Below are 13,784 nucleotides of genomic sequence, written 5' to 3' on the forward strand. Positions count from 1 at the left end.
CTTAATTCTGCTCCTCTGTCTTATGATTGCTACAAACCACTCTCTCACTCGGGCCCATTTAAATATTAGTCTGCTCTCACCTTAAACCACTGACCTCTAGCTCTTGGTTTGCTGAAAAGCTGTGTGCATTCACCCTATCTATGCCCCCTCATAGTTTTATACATCTCTCTTAGGTCACCTCTCAGTATGCTACACTCCGTGAAATAAAGCCCTAGGCTGCCAAACCTCTGCTTATAACTTAGACCTCAATTCCTGACAACATTCTTGTAAATCCTCTTTGCATTCTTTCCAGCTTGATGACATTTTGCCTATAACAGCATAACTAATGCTGTATACAAAATTCCAAATTGACCTCACCAACGTCTTGTACCACTGCAACATAATGTCCCAACTTACACTCAATGGCCTGACTGATGAAGGACAGAATGCCAAATACCACCTTCATTACCCTGTCTACCCATGACACTACTTTCAGCCAAGTATGTACTATGTTTATTCGTACTGAGGAAAAATGCTTGCAGTGGTGATAACACATAGAATTGGGAGTAGAATATCTGGTATGGATTGAGAAATAGTTAAAGAGATAGAAAGCAACAAGAGGGAATAAATGGGTCTTCTTAGGTTGGCAACTGAGATTGAGTCTATTGGGATCAGTGATTAGGTCCTGCAGTTTATCCTATCTACACCCCTCATAATTTTATGTACCTCAATCAGATCCTCTCTTAAGCACCTTCACTCCTGCAAAAACAAACCCAGTATTGACCCTTCACAGCCTGGTTCGGAAATTGCACTATCTCAGATCGCAAGACCCTGCAGCGGATAGTGAGGGCAGCTGAGAAGATCATCGGGGTCTCTCTCCTCACCATTACAGACATTTACACCACACGCTGCATCTGTAAAGCAAACAGCATTATGAAGGACCCCACACACCCCTCATACAAACTCTTCTCCCTCCTGCCATCTGGAAAAAGGCACCGAAGCATTCAGGCTCTCACAACCAGACTATGTAACAGTTTCTTCCCCCAAGCCATCAGACTCCTCAATACCCAGAGCCTGGACTGACACCAACCTACTGCCCTCTACTGTGCCTACTGTCTCATTTATTACTTATTGTAATGCCTGCACTGTTTTGTGCACTTTATGCAGTCCTGGTTAGGTCTGTAGTCTAGTGTAGTTTTTGTGTTTTTTCTTACGTAGTTCAGTGTAGTTTTTGTATTGTTTCATGTAGCACCATGGTCCTGGAAAACGTTGTCTCATTTTTACTATGTTCTGTACTAGCAGTTATGGTTGACATGACAATAAAAGGTGACTTGACTTATTGTTATCAATTAACTTAGGTGTATGACCACACAAATCCTAATTAACTCAAATTACCTGCAAAGGTATTGTGTCACTTTATTGTAGTAGATATCAAGTGCAAGTATCCCTGTAAGTTATGTTGATCTGGGGTGAATAATTCCTGAACTCTGTTGTTCCTTTTGGACCAGGACTCACCCAATCTACTCTCACAGCACTGAGATCTCCAGTTGGCCAAATGATTGGTCCTTCTCCCTGCCGCAGGCACAGGCTCTTCCTTGCAATAGATGGCATATAGGATTCTTACTGGTTACCCCAGGCACTGCCTACAAAGCTTGTGAGGTTTGTTATCCACAGAAGCCACTAGGCCGAGGAGAAAGGATTTAAGTAGATGAAAAAATATTTTTTAAAACTCATGCTAGAAATCTGAAATAAAAACAGAAAATGCTGAAACGACTCTGTGAGTCAGGCAACGTCCATGGTCATAAAGTCATAGTCACAAAATACATATTTTGGACTAACTGGTCCTTGCCAGCCAAGATGCCCAGTCCCATTTGCTTAAGTCTGGCCCATATCCTTCGTTTCTTATCCATGTAGTTGTCCAAGGTCGGGAACTATTTGTCATGAACAAGAGAAAATCTGCAGATGCTGGAAACCCAAGTAACACAGACAAAATGTTGGAGGAACTCAGGAGGCCAGACAGCAACTATGGAAAAAAGTACAGTCGACGTTTCGGGTCGAGACCCTTCGGCAGGTCTCGGCCCGAAATGTCGACTGTACTTTTCCCCCCACTATTTGTCATGGTTTCCTTTTGTTTCGTAGCTGCAAACTTCTGTGAAGTTTGCTTGTTGAAGGTCAGCATTGTCTTGGGCACCGGCAATAGGAATGTTTCTTACCGCTCGGTGTTGCTCGGGTCATTGTGAGGTTGCTGAGACGTGGAGTGTGGTGATGTTGATTAGTGGGCGCGGTAGAGGGGATTTTAGCCTCAACAAACTTAAACCTTCATTCCAAGCTAATACTGTACTTAAGAAGTTTCATCCCACACTCGCCAGGTTTGGCAGGAGTTCGTATTGTCTCTGACTCGGGGCGAGAGCTGATATTTTGCTGAGAGCGAGGAGCAAGGTTTGGCGTGCGTGATTGTACCTAACGGGCTAGCAAGACAAGGCGAGCAGCGACCTTTCATGCAACCCTGGAAACACAACGAGCCGGGAGGCAGGGGGATTTCGAGAGGAGGGTCAATTAGACCAGAGGTAATAACAGTTTGGTGAAAATTAATACCGAACTGCGAATAACACTGTCACTAGTTGGCGGTAATAAAGTGAGTGCAAGTAATTAAAGTTATGTAGATGAAAACATTAGTTGAATAATATCACAAACACAAGAAAATCTGCAGATGCTGGAAGTCCAAAGCAACACACAAAAAATGCTAGAGAAACTCACCAGACCAAGCAGCATCTATGGAAAAGAGTCGACGTTTTGGCCGAGACCCTTGTATATGGTGTCTTCACAAACACGCATCCCGCTGAAAATATGTGAATGAAAGAGAATAGGTTTTCTTCCTAAGATTAGATTCGAAAATCGCGCAGAGGTTCCAAAGTATCGATGATTATAAATCCGCCGATGTGGGGAGACCGATAATTACCTATAGTGAAAGGGACTCCCCCTCCCCCTCCTCCCCAAACAATAATCATTTCGTAACAATCGCTCTTTCTTGAAATATTTTGCGCCTCAGGGGTCGGTAGCCACTGCACTCTTCACGTTGGACTCCAGTTACCTGAAAAATGGCGAGAGAGATCGTTTCAGGCGAGTATTGAAGTAATCCTTTTTTTTGCTAGCTGAAGGCTAAATATTAACACCGAAAATTATCACTTTCTCTTCATATTTTCAGTTAAAACGCGTGACTAGGGTTATCGGTAACTCTATATCCAAATATTATATTCATGGTCAGATCTTTGAATCTCCTCAGAAGTGAGGTGAACCTTTATCCCAATGCACGTGTTCCATGGGGAGCGAAGGAGGGTTGGGGACACTACCCAAGTGCAGGAATGGGCACAAAATCTATCGAACAGTTTCAATTACATCATAAACCCCGACAGTAAGACTTTAGCACAGGAACTCTGAGGCAAGAGAGATATTATGCTTCATGTGGTGTGATTCCTGAGATAAACGAGCAAGTAGGAGTACTGACAGCTTCATTCCTAGTACAAAATGTATATTCATAGTCATAGTCAAAGTCATACTTTATTGATCCCGGGGGAAATTGGTTTTCGTTACAGTTGCACCATAAATAAATAGAAATAAAACCATAAATAATTAAATAGTAATATGTAAATTATGCCAGGAAATAAGTCCAGGACCAGCCTATTGGCTCAGGGTGTCTGACCCTCCAAGGGAGGAGTTGTAAAGTTTGATGGCCACAGGCAGGAATGACTTCCTATGACGGTCTGTGTTGCATCTTGGTGGAATGAGTCTCTGGCTGAATGTACTCCTGTGCCCACCCAGTACATTATATAGTGGATGGGAGACATTGTCCAAGATGGCATGCAGCTTAGACAGCAACCTCTTTTCAGACACAACTGTGAGAGAGTCCAGATCCATCCCCACAACATCACTGGCCTTACGAATGAGTTTGTTGATCCTGTTGGTGTCTGCTACCCTCAGCCTGCTGCCCCAGCACACAACAGCAAACATGATAGCACTGGCCACCACAGACTTGTAGAACATCCTCAGCATCGTCCGGCAGATGTTAAAGGACCTCCGTCTCCTCAGGAAATAGAGACGGCTCTGACCCTTCTTGTAGACAGCCTCAGTGTTCTTTGACCAGTCCAGTTTATTGTCAATTCGTATCCCCAGGTATTTGTAATCCTCCAGCAAGTCCACACTGACCCCCTGGATGGAAACAGGGGTACTGTGGTACCCATGGTACTGTGTGTGGACTTTGTCAGCAGATATTGCCAGAACTGAGTGTGTGAAGAGTCAATCAAGCAATTGAGTCCAGAGTAAGGTTTCCGTTCCCTGAAGGATGTCCGTGGTTCCAGTGTGATTTTTAAATCAATCTGGTAGTTTCATGTTTATGACTACCGATTGCGGCTTTTTAGTCCATATTTATTCCACTGCCTGAATTAAAATCTATCAGCTGCCCTGGTGAAATTCATGTTCGTATTTGGATGAATTGTTCGAGTTTACAAATGTGTTTAAAGTTGTGAGAGGCGTAGATAAGGTGGATGGTAACAGTCTTTCTGCAACCCCCCACCCCCAGAGTAGGGGAGTCCAAAACTAGAGAGCATCAGTTTAAGATGAGAGGGGGAAGATTTAAAGGAACCTGAGGGGCAACTTTTTCATGCAGAGGATGGAAGGAGCTGTCAGAGAAAGTAGTTGAGGCAGGTAATCAGAAGCACTTAAGAAGCATTTAGATAGGAACATTGGAGTGGCAGGGCTTGACAGCTTGAAGGCCTGGAAATTGGGGCTAGTTAGGTGGGCCAAGGGGCCAGTACCTATACTGCATTGCTCTATGACTCTGAAGCTCTGCAAGTTGGTCCAGTATCTTATACATTGTATCTCTGTATCAGAAGGTTAATATTTCAGTTTCCAATCCAGAATATCTGCTTAAATATCTCTAAAATGTTATAATTGTATCATATCTCATTCCACCACCTCCTCTCCAGATATCAACCTTATCTGTGTTTACCTAATTTCTCTCACCTTAAAACTGATTTAAAAAAAAATTTTGATATCCCTACCATGAGAAAAAGCTGGCCTTCAGTGAGCAGAACTCTAGTGCACCGAGAGCCTTCAAATAAGAGCCCTGAAATTGTTGGTTACCTAGCAGTATCTGTTACTCAAACTTATAATTTGTCTCATACTGTCCTTGATAACACATAAGCAGTTTGATAAAATGTGCTGGAGTTTCTCACAGTCTTATCTCTAACCTTGGCTTTATCTCTACAAAGATACTTTGGAAACATGTAACAGAATTCACTGTGTTGCACAGCACCATCCAGCCCATAACAACCATGCTGAACTTTTTGCCCAGTTTTTTATTGATCCAAAAGATGTGGGCTTTACAGGCTGAGCCAGAATTTAATTGCCCATCCCTAATTCTCTTGAGAAGTTGGTGTTGAGCTGCTTTCTTGAACCGTTGCAGTCTTTGAGGTGTGAGATAATATCTGGGGGCACACACAATACTGTTGGGGAGAGGTTTTCAGGATCTCGATGGTGAAGGAACTCAGCATGATGCGTGAGTTGTAGGGCAAAATTCAGGTGGTGGAGTTCCCTTGACCTTCTAGCTAGTAGGGGTGGTGGGTTTTGAAGGTGCTGTTCACAGGGTCTCAGTGAGTTGCTGCAGTGCATCCTGCAGACGGTACAAAATGCTGCCTCTGTCCATGTAGTAGTGGAGTAAGTGGATGTGTTGCCTATCAAGTGTCCTGTATGTTATCAAGCTTCTTCAGTGATGTTGAAGTTACACTTGTTCATGCAAATAGAGGGTGTTCCATCACACTCCTGACAGGAGACTTGTAGATGACGGACAGACTTTGGGGAGTTAGGATATGGGTTACTCACTGCAGGACTCCTAGCCTCTGAATAGCTCTTATTAACCACAATATGTATATGCTGCCCTCACCTGCATCTCCTCCATTTCCCAGACATCCGCGCTCAGCCCATCTTCCTGCCGCCTTAACAGGGAGAGAGTTCCTCTTCTCCTCATGATCCTCCACATCCTACAGCAACTTCCACCATCTTCAATGGGATCCTACCACCGAACACATCAGTACCTCTGCCCTCCCCGACACTCTCCACTTTCTGCAGGGATTGCTCCCTCCACAATTCCCTTGTCCATTCCTCCCTGAACACTAGTCTCCCTCCTGGCACTAGTCCTGCAAGCAGCGGAAGTACTACATCTCCATTCACCTCCTCCCTCACCTCCATTCAGGGCCCCAGGTGAAGCAACACTTCAACTGCAATACTGTTGGGGTTGTCTGCTATATCCAGATCTCCCATTGTGGACTCCTCTACATTGGTGAGACCTGATGTAGATTGGGGGATAGCTTTTTCAAGCACCTCCACAAAAAGTGGGATTTCCCTAAGGCCAATTCCTATCCCCATTCCCATTCCGACATGTTGGTTCATGACCTCCTCTTCTGCCATGATGATGCCACTTGGAGGTTGGAGGAGTGACCCCTCATATTCCGTCTAGGGAGCCTCCAACCTGATGGCATGAACATTGATTTCTCCAGTAATTTTTCCCCTTCCCCCTTCCCTTTTCTTCAATTCCCCACTCTGGCCTCTGGTCTCTTACCACTTCTCCTCACCTGCCTATTGCCTCCCCCCGGTGCCCCTTCTCCTTTCATTTCTCCAATGATCTATTCTCCTCTCCTATCAGATTCCTCCTTCTCCATCTGGCTGCTTCTCCCACCCACCTGGCTTCACCTATCAACTTCTCGCTATTCTCCTTCCCCTCTCCCCCACCCTTTTGTTCTGGTATCTTCCCCCTTCCTTTCCAGTCCTGATAAAGGGTCTCGGCCTGATAAACACTACAAAATCACAAAGCATATGTCAGTACAGTTCAGCTCAGTGTTCATTATCTGCAGGCTGCCCCAATTCAAAAATCACTCAAAAGTAGTAACAAAAAAGTGTGACCAGAACCAGAGCACATCATAAACCTGAGAGTCCATTTCTGCAATCCATGTTGATTAAAACCTCCCCCCCCCCTTACCTCTTCTTCCATTCCCCACTCTGGCTCCCCTCTTATCTGTCCTTTTCACTTGCCTATCACCTCCCCCTGCTGCCCCTCCTCCTTCCCTTTCTCCCATGGTCCGCTCTCCTCTCCTATCAGATTCTTTCTTCTTCAACCCTGTACCTTTTCCACCTCCTACCTCCCAGCTTCTCACTCCATCCTAGGAGAAGGCTTTTTAGAGCAGCTTGTAGTTGAGCCCTCCAGAGGAAAGGCAATTCTGCATTGGGTGTTGTGTAATGAACCAGATTTGATTAGGGACCTTAAGGTCAGGAAACCCTTAGGAGGCAGCGATCATAATATGATGTAATTCACCCTGCAGTTTGAGACGGAGAAGCTGATGTCAGATGTATCAATATTTCAGTAGAGCAAATGGAATTACAGAGGCATGAGAGAGGAGCTGGGCAAAGTTGATTCAAAGGGGATGGTAGCGGGAATGACGCAGAACATTAATGCCTGGAGTTTCTAGGGGCAATTCAGAAGGTGCAGGAGAGGTACATCCCAAAGATGAAGAAGTGTCCTAAAAGAGGATGGTGCAGCAGACACCGGTCCGACTGTGTGCGCTGTTTGGGAGAGTGTGAGAAGGAGGTTTGGTGGTTTGGCCTGTAACATTCTTTTATTTTATTTTAAATTTTGGATGTGGCTGCTTATATAACGTGTTTGGTTGCCTTACAAAGGACTTTTTTTCCGGCTTATCCCTTGTTTGGTGCAGCCGTTTTTTTCAACTTTGCGTAAACTGTTTGCTAGCACCAGCAGTAATTGAGGTGATCAGCGTGTTTTACAACGAGAAAAGTGAACTGATAATTAGAATAGTGGTGAAGTTGTGGTAGGTCTAACAAGGCGGGACGAAGAGTCGCTTCACGGTATAGCTTACCGACAGAGAGAGCAGAGTTGACCAACTTTAGCTCAAGGAGCTTCAGTGAGGAGGTACAGGAGCGTAGCGGGTAAAGGTTTTGTAGTGGTTGAATAAAAAAGTCACCAGACTACAACTAGTTAAATAAAGTAGGGAAAGTGCTGGATCAGGTGATGTGTTGTAGCTGCTTGATGTGGGAGCTAGTGACTCCATCGTGGTTCCTGGTGAAAACATCTACAGCAGGTGTTGGCTGCTCGAGGAACTCAGGTTCAAAGTTGATGACCTGGAATCTGAGCTTCAAACATGGGGACACATCAGGGAGGGGGATAGTTACCTGGATTCTCTGTTTCAGGAGGTAGTCACACCCATTAGCTTAGCTGCCTCAAATTCAGTCTGTGGTCAGGGACAAGAGGGTGTGACTGCGAGTCAGGCGAGTAGAGGGATCCAAGAGACAGTACTGGAGGAGCCTCAGCCCTTGGGTTTGTCCAACAGGTGTCAGATTCTTGCTCCCTGTGTGGATGAGAGTGGGGGCTGTAGGAAGAATGAGCAACCTAACTGTGGCACTGTGGTTCAGGGAGCCATTCAAGAGGGGGGAGAGAAGAGAAATGTAGTGGTAATTGGGGATAGTATGGTCAGGGGAATAGACACAATTCCCTCTTGTGAGGATAGAGCATCCTGAAGGCTGTGTTGCCTGCCTGGTGCCCAGGTTCAGGACATTGTAACTGACCTGCAGAGGAATTTGCAGTGGCAGGGGAAAGATCCAGTTGTCATGGTCCATGTGGGTACCAATGACATAGGTAAAATGAGGAAAGAGGTTCTGCTGAGGGAATTTGAGCAGCTAGGAACTATATTAAAAAGCAGAACCAAAAAGGTGGCAATCTCTGGATTACTACCTGAGCCACGTGCAAATTGGCAAATGGGTAAAGAAGATTAGAGAATTAAATGATTGACTTAAGGACTGGTGTGGGAGAAGTGGGTTTGAATTCATGGGAAACTGGCACCAGTATTGGAGATGGAGGGAGCTGTACCAATGGGACGGTCTCCACCTGAACCGTGATAGGATGGGACCTGGATCCTGGCGAATCGCATAACGAGGGTTGTGGATAGGGCTTTAAACTAAATAGCAGGAGTGGGGGGGGGGGGTTCAACAGATTGGAGAAGTATGGATAAAGTAAAAGAGAAAAGTGTGGATAAAGTAAAAGTTAAAGTTAAAAAAGAGAAAAGTAAAGGTGGAGTACAGAAAAGTCAAGTGCATAAGGGATGAAGATTACTAGATTTTAAAAGTACAATGAGTGTAAGGGCACATTATTTGAATACCCATAGTATTCGAAACTAGATCAGTGACCTTGTGACACAAATCAGTATAAAGAGGAATGATCTTGTGGCCGTTACTGAACCGTGGTTGCAGGATGGAGAGGATTGGGAGTCAAATATCCAAGGATTTCAGGTAATATGGAAGGATAGGCAAGAAGGTAAGGGAGGTGGGGTAGCGCTCTTAATTAAGGATGAGATAAAGGCAATAGTGAGAGATGATAGACGATCTAAGGAGTAGGATGTTCAATCCATCCGAGTAAAGATTAGGAATTGAAAGGTGAAAGTTGCCTATAGGTCACTGAATAATAACATTACAGTGGTACAGGCAATAAACAGAAATATCTGAGGCATGTAAGAATGGAACAGCAGTTTTCATGGGTGGCTTTAACTAGCACATAGATTGGGTGAATCAAATTGGTCAAGGTAGCCTTGAAGAAGACTCCATAGAATGCATATTTGAGCAGCATGCTAATGAACTTACAAGGGAACGTGCTATCTTGGATCTGGTACTGTGCAATGAAATAGATAAAATTAGAGATCTTGTAGTTAGGGATTCTCTTGGAAAGAGTGATCACAGTATGATTGAGTTTCTCATACAAGAGGAGGGTGCTATAGTTTGATATAAAACCAGTGTATTTTGCCTAAACAAGGAAGACTACAACGGGATGAGAGAGGAGTTGGATAGGGTAGACTGGGAACACAGGCTATATGGTGGGACAGTTGAGGAACAATGGAAGACATTGATAGAGATTATTCATGCTGTTCAACAAAGTAAATTCCAGTTAAAAGCAAGGACAGTAAGGATGGGGAGAGCCAGCCATGGATAACTAAGGAAATAAAGGAAGGCATCAAACTAAAAACGTGTGCATACAAAGTCGCCAAGATTAGTGAGAAACTGGAAGACTGGGAAAACTTTAAGAGCAACAGAGAACCACTAAGCAAGCATTAAAGAAGGGGAAGATAGATTATGAAAATAAACTAGCACAACATATAAAAATGGATAGTAAAAGTTTTTATAATTATATAAAGTGGAAAAGGGTGGCTAAAGTAGGTTTCTTGGAGGATGAGAAGGGGGAATTGATATTGGGTATTGAGGAAATGGCCGAGGCTTTGAATGACTACTTTGTGTTGGTTTTCACGGTGGAGGACACATCTAACGTGCCGAAGAGAGATGATATGGATGCGATGGGAGGTGAGGACTTCGATACAATAGCTATCACTGAAGAGGTAGTGCTGAGCAAGCTTGTGTGCCTAAAGATAGACAAGTCCCCTGGTCCTGATGGAATGCATCCCAGGGCACTGAAAGAAATGGCAGAGGTTACAGTAGAGGCTTTGGTGATAACTTACCAAAATTCTCTGGACTCTGGGCAGGTCCCGGCGGATTGGAAGATGGCGAATGTCATGCCACTGTTCAAAAAAGGATGTAGGCAAAAGGTGGGTAACTTTGAGCCAATTAGTTTAAAATCTGTAGATGGGAAAATGCTTGAAGCTATCATTAAAGAAGAAATAGGGAGGCATCTGGAAAGAAACGGATCCATCAGGCAGATGCAGCATGGATTCAGCAAAGGCAGGCCCTGTTTGACTAACTTACGGAGTTCTTTGAGGATATAACGAGCACAGTGGATCGAGGGGAACAAATGGACGTTGTTTACTTGGATTTCCAGAAGGCATTCAATAAGCTGCCACATAAAAAACTTATCCATAAGATAAGGATGCATAGAGTTGGGGGCGATGTGTTAGCATGGATGGAAGATTGGTTAACCAATGGAAAAAAGCAGAGAGTTGGGATACATGGGTGTTTCTCTGGTTGGCTATCAGTGGTGAGTGGTGTGCTACAGGGGTCAGTGCTGGGCCTGCAACTGTTCATGATATACATTAATGATCTGGAAGAGGAGACAGAGTGTACTGTGTCTAAGTTTGTTGATGACACTAAACTGAGTGGAAAAGCAAATTGTGTAGAGGATATGGAGAGTCTGCAGAGAGATATAGATAGATTAAGTGAGTGGGCAGGGGTCTGGCAGATGGAGTGCAATGTTGGTAAATGTGAGGTCATCCACTTTGGATTGAAAAATGGAAGATCAGATTATCATTTAAATGCTAAAAGATTGCAGCGTGCCGCTGTGCAGGGGGATTTGGGAATGCTTGTGCATGAATCACAAAGGTTAATTTGCAGGTGCAGCAGGCTATCAAGAAGGCAAGTGGAATGTTGGTCTTCATTGCTAGAGGGATTGAATTTAAGAGATTCTGGAGATGAAGGGAGATAGACTATGAGGAGAGATTGAGTCACCTGGGACTGTACTCACTGGAATTCAGAAGAATGAGACAAGATCTTGTAGAAACATATAAAGGGATAGATAAGATAGAGGCAGGAAAGTTGTTTCCACTGGTAGGTGAGACTAGAACTAGGGCACATAGCCTCAAGATTCGGGGGAGTAGATTTAGGATGGAGATGAGAAGGGACCTTTTCCCCAGAGAGTGGTGAATCTGTGGAAATCTCTGCCCAATGAAGCAGCAGAGGCTACCTCAGTAAATATATTTAAGACAAGGTTGGATAGATTTTTGCATAGTAGGGGAATTAAGAGTTATGGGGAAAAGGCAGGTAGGTGGAGGTGAGTCCACGGTTAGATCAGCCATGATCTTATTGAATGGCGGAGCCGGCTGAACAACTCCTGCTCCTATTTCTCATGTTATGTTTTCATGTGTCTAACCTGGGAAGACAAAGACAGCATAAAAGGAAAAGAGAGGGCATATGATAGTTCAAAAAATTGTGGGAAGTTACAGGATTGGGAAGCTTTTAGAAATCAACAAAAGGCAACTAAAAAACAATAGGAGAGAAAAGATGAACTACGATGGTAAGCTAGTCAAAAATATGAAAGAGGATACCAAGAGATCTTTTCAGATATATAAAGTAAAAGGAGGCACGTGTAGATATTGGACTGCTGGAAAATGACTCTGGAGAGTTGTAATAGGGCGCAAAGAATTGATGGATGAACATAATAAGTAATTTGTGTCAATCTTTACTGTGGAAGACACTAGCAGTATGCCAGAAATTTGAGTATGTCAGGGCAGAAACAAATATAGTTGCCATTACTAAGGAGAAAGTGCTTGGGAATCTGAAGGGTCTGAAAGTAGATGTCACCTGGGCCAGATGGACTAAACCCCAGGGTATCACAAATAACAAGGGTGTTGACACAAATCTGTGCAGTATACCTCCTGGTTACAGATTTTCAATCAGAACAGCATCCTTCCACCATTACTCTCTGTTATGTATCACCAAGCCAATTTTTGATCCACAAGAGAGGCTGAAATTTAGAGCAACAAAAATCAAACACTGGATAAAGTCAATGGGAGAGCAGTGTCTCTAGCGGCAAAGTGATGGTTGACTTTTCAGTTGAAGATCCTGAAACTTGTCTTAGATCCCACATGCTTACCCTCAGCCATTGGGCTCTATAATGAGTCAACCCATAGCAGGGGAAGTGATGACCCCCTCCTATTAGACTGTTTATGGTAACATTTTTTATTCTTTTTACCTCTCTTCTAATATTTATATCTGTGCATTTGTAATGCGATTGTGACACTATCATTTCCTTTGGGAACAATAAAGTGTCCATCTATTTATCTATCAATCATTAAACTTCTACACCAGCCTACCATGTGGAACCTTGTGAAATGTCTTATTATTATTAAAGTTCAAACAGATAATCTTCATGCCCTGCTTTGTGAATCTTCTAAGTTATATACTAAAACACTCAATTAAATTAGTGAGACATGATTTCCCCTGCACATAGCTATGCTGAGCATCCCTGAAAAGCCCCTTTCCAAATGTACATAATTTCTGTCCCCTAGAATTTTCTCCAACAATTACCATAACTACAGACATAAGGTTCACTGCCCCTGTGGTTATCTGGTTTATTCCAGCTGCTCTTTATTTGAAGGAAGAACATTAGCTATCATCCAGTCTTCTCGCACCTCAAATTATGGCCAATGACAATGGAGAAAACATCCATTCAATGATCCAGCTGTCTTCTCTTTTGCTTCTCATGCACAACTTGACTGATCTCATCTGGCCCTGGGATTTTATAACTCTCACATGTTCAATGACATCTAACATCTCCCCAAAACCAATCTGCTCCAAATTACCTGTGCCCTTACTTGTACTTACTACGGTCCATGTCCTTCATGATGAGTACAGACGACACATATTCACTTAGTACCTCACCCATATCATCTAGCTCCCCTTCAGTCAATTCTGGTAGTCCTCACTTCTGCAGCCTGAGATAGTTTGTGTATGTCACCTTCACTCATACAGTTGAAGGGAAGTAGAAATGACCACGATGCTGAGGACCATATCTTAGTTTCCTTCTGGATATCAGTAAGTAAAGCCACCACAGTCATGCTTTCTGAAGGTTGGGTTGGCACAATAGATCAGCTACCATCTAACTGTATTGAAGAAGAGGCTGCCAGGCTATTGGAATGCCCTACTCCTCCAATATTCTCATTGCTCTGCCGTGTCATTTCTTCAGCAGTTGGAAAGTGACAAGTGTGAAGTATGATACTTGTAGACCCTGAATTACAGTATAAACTCTGGAG

This window comes from Mobula birostris, chromosome 4 (genome assembly GCF_030028105.1).
Source record: "Mobula birostris isolate sMobBir1 chromosome 4, sMobBir1.hap1, whole genome shotgun sequence".
NCBI lineage: Eukaryota > Metazoa > Chordata > Chondrichthyes > Myliobatiformes > Myliobatidae > Mobula > Mobula birostris.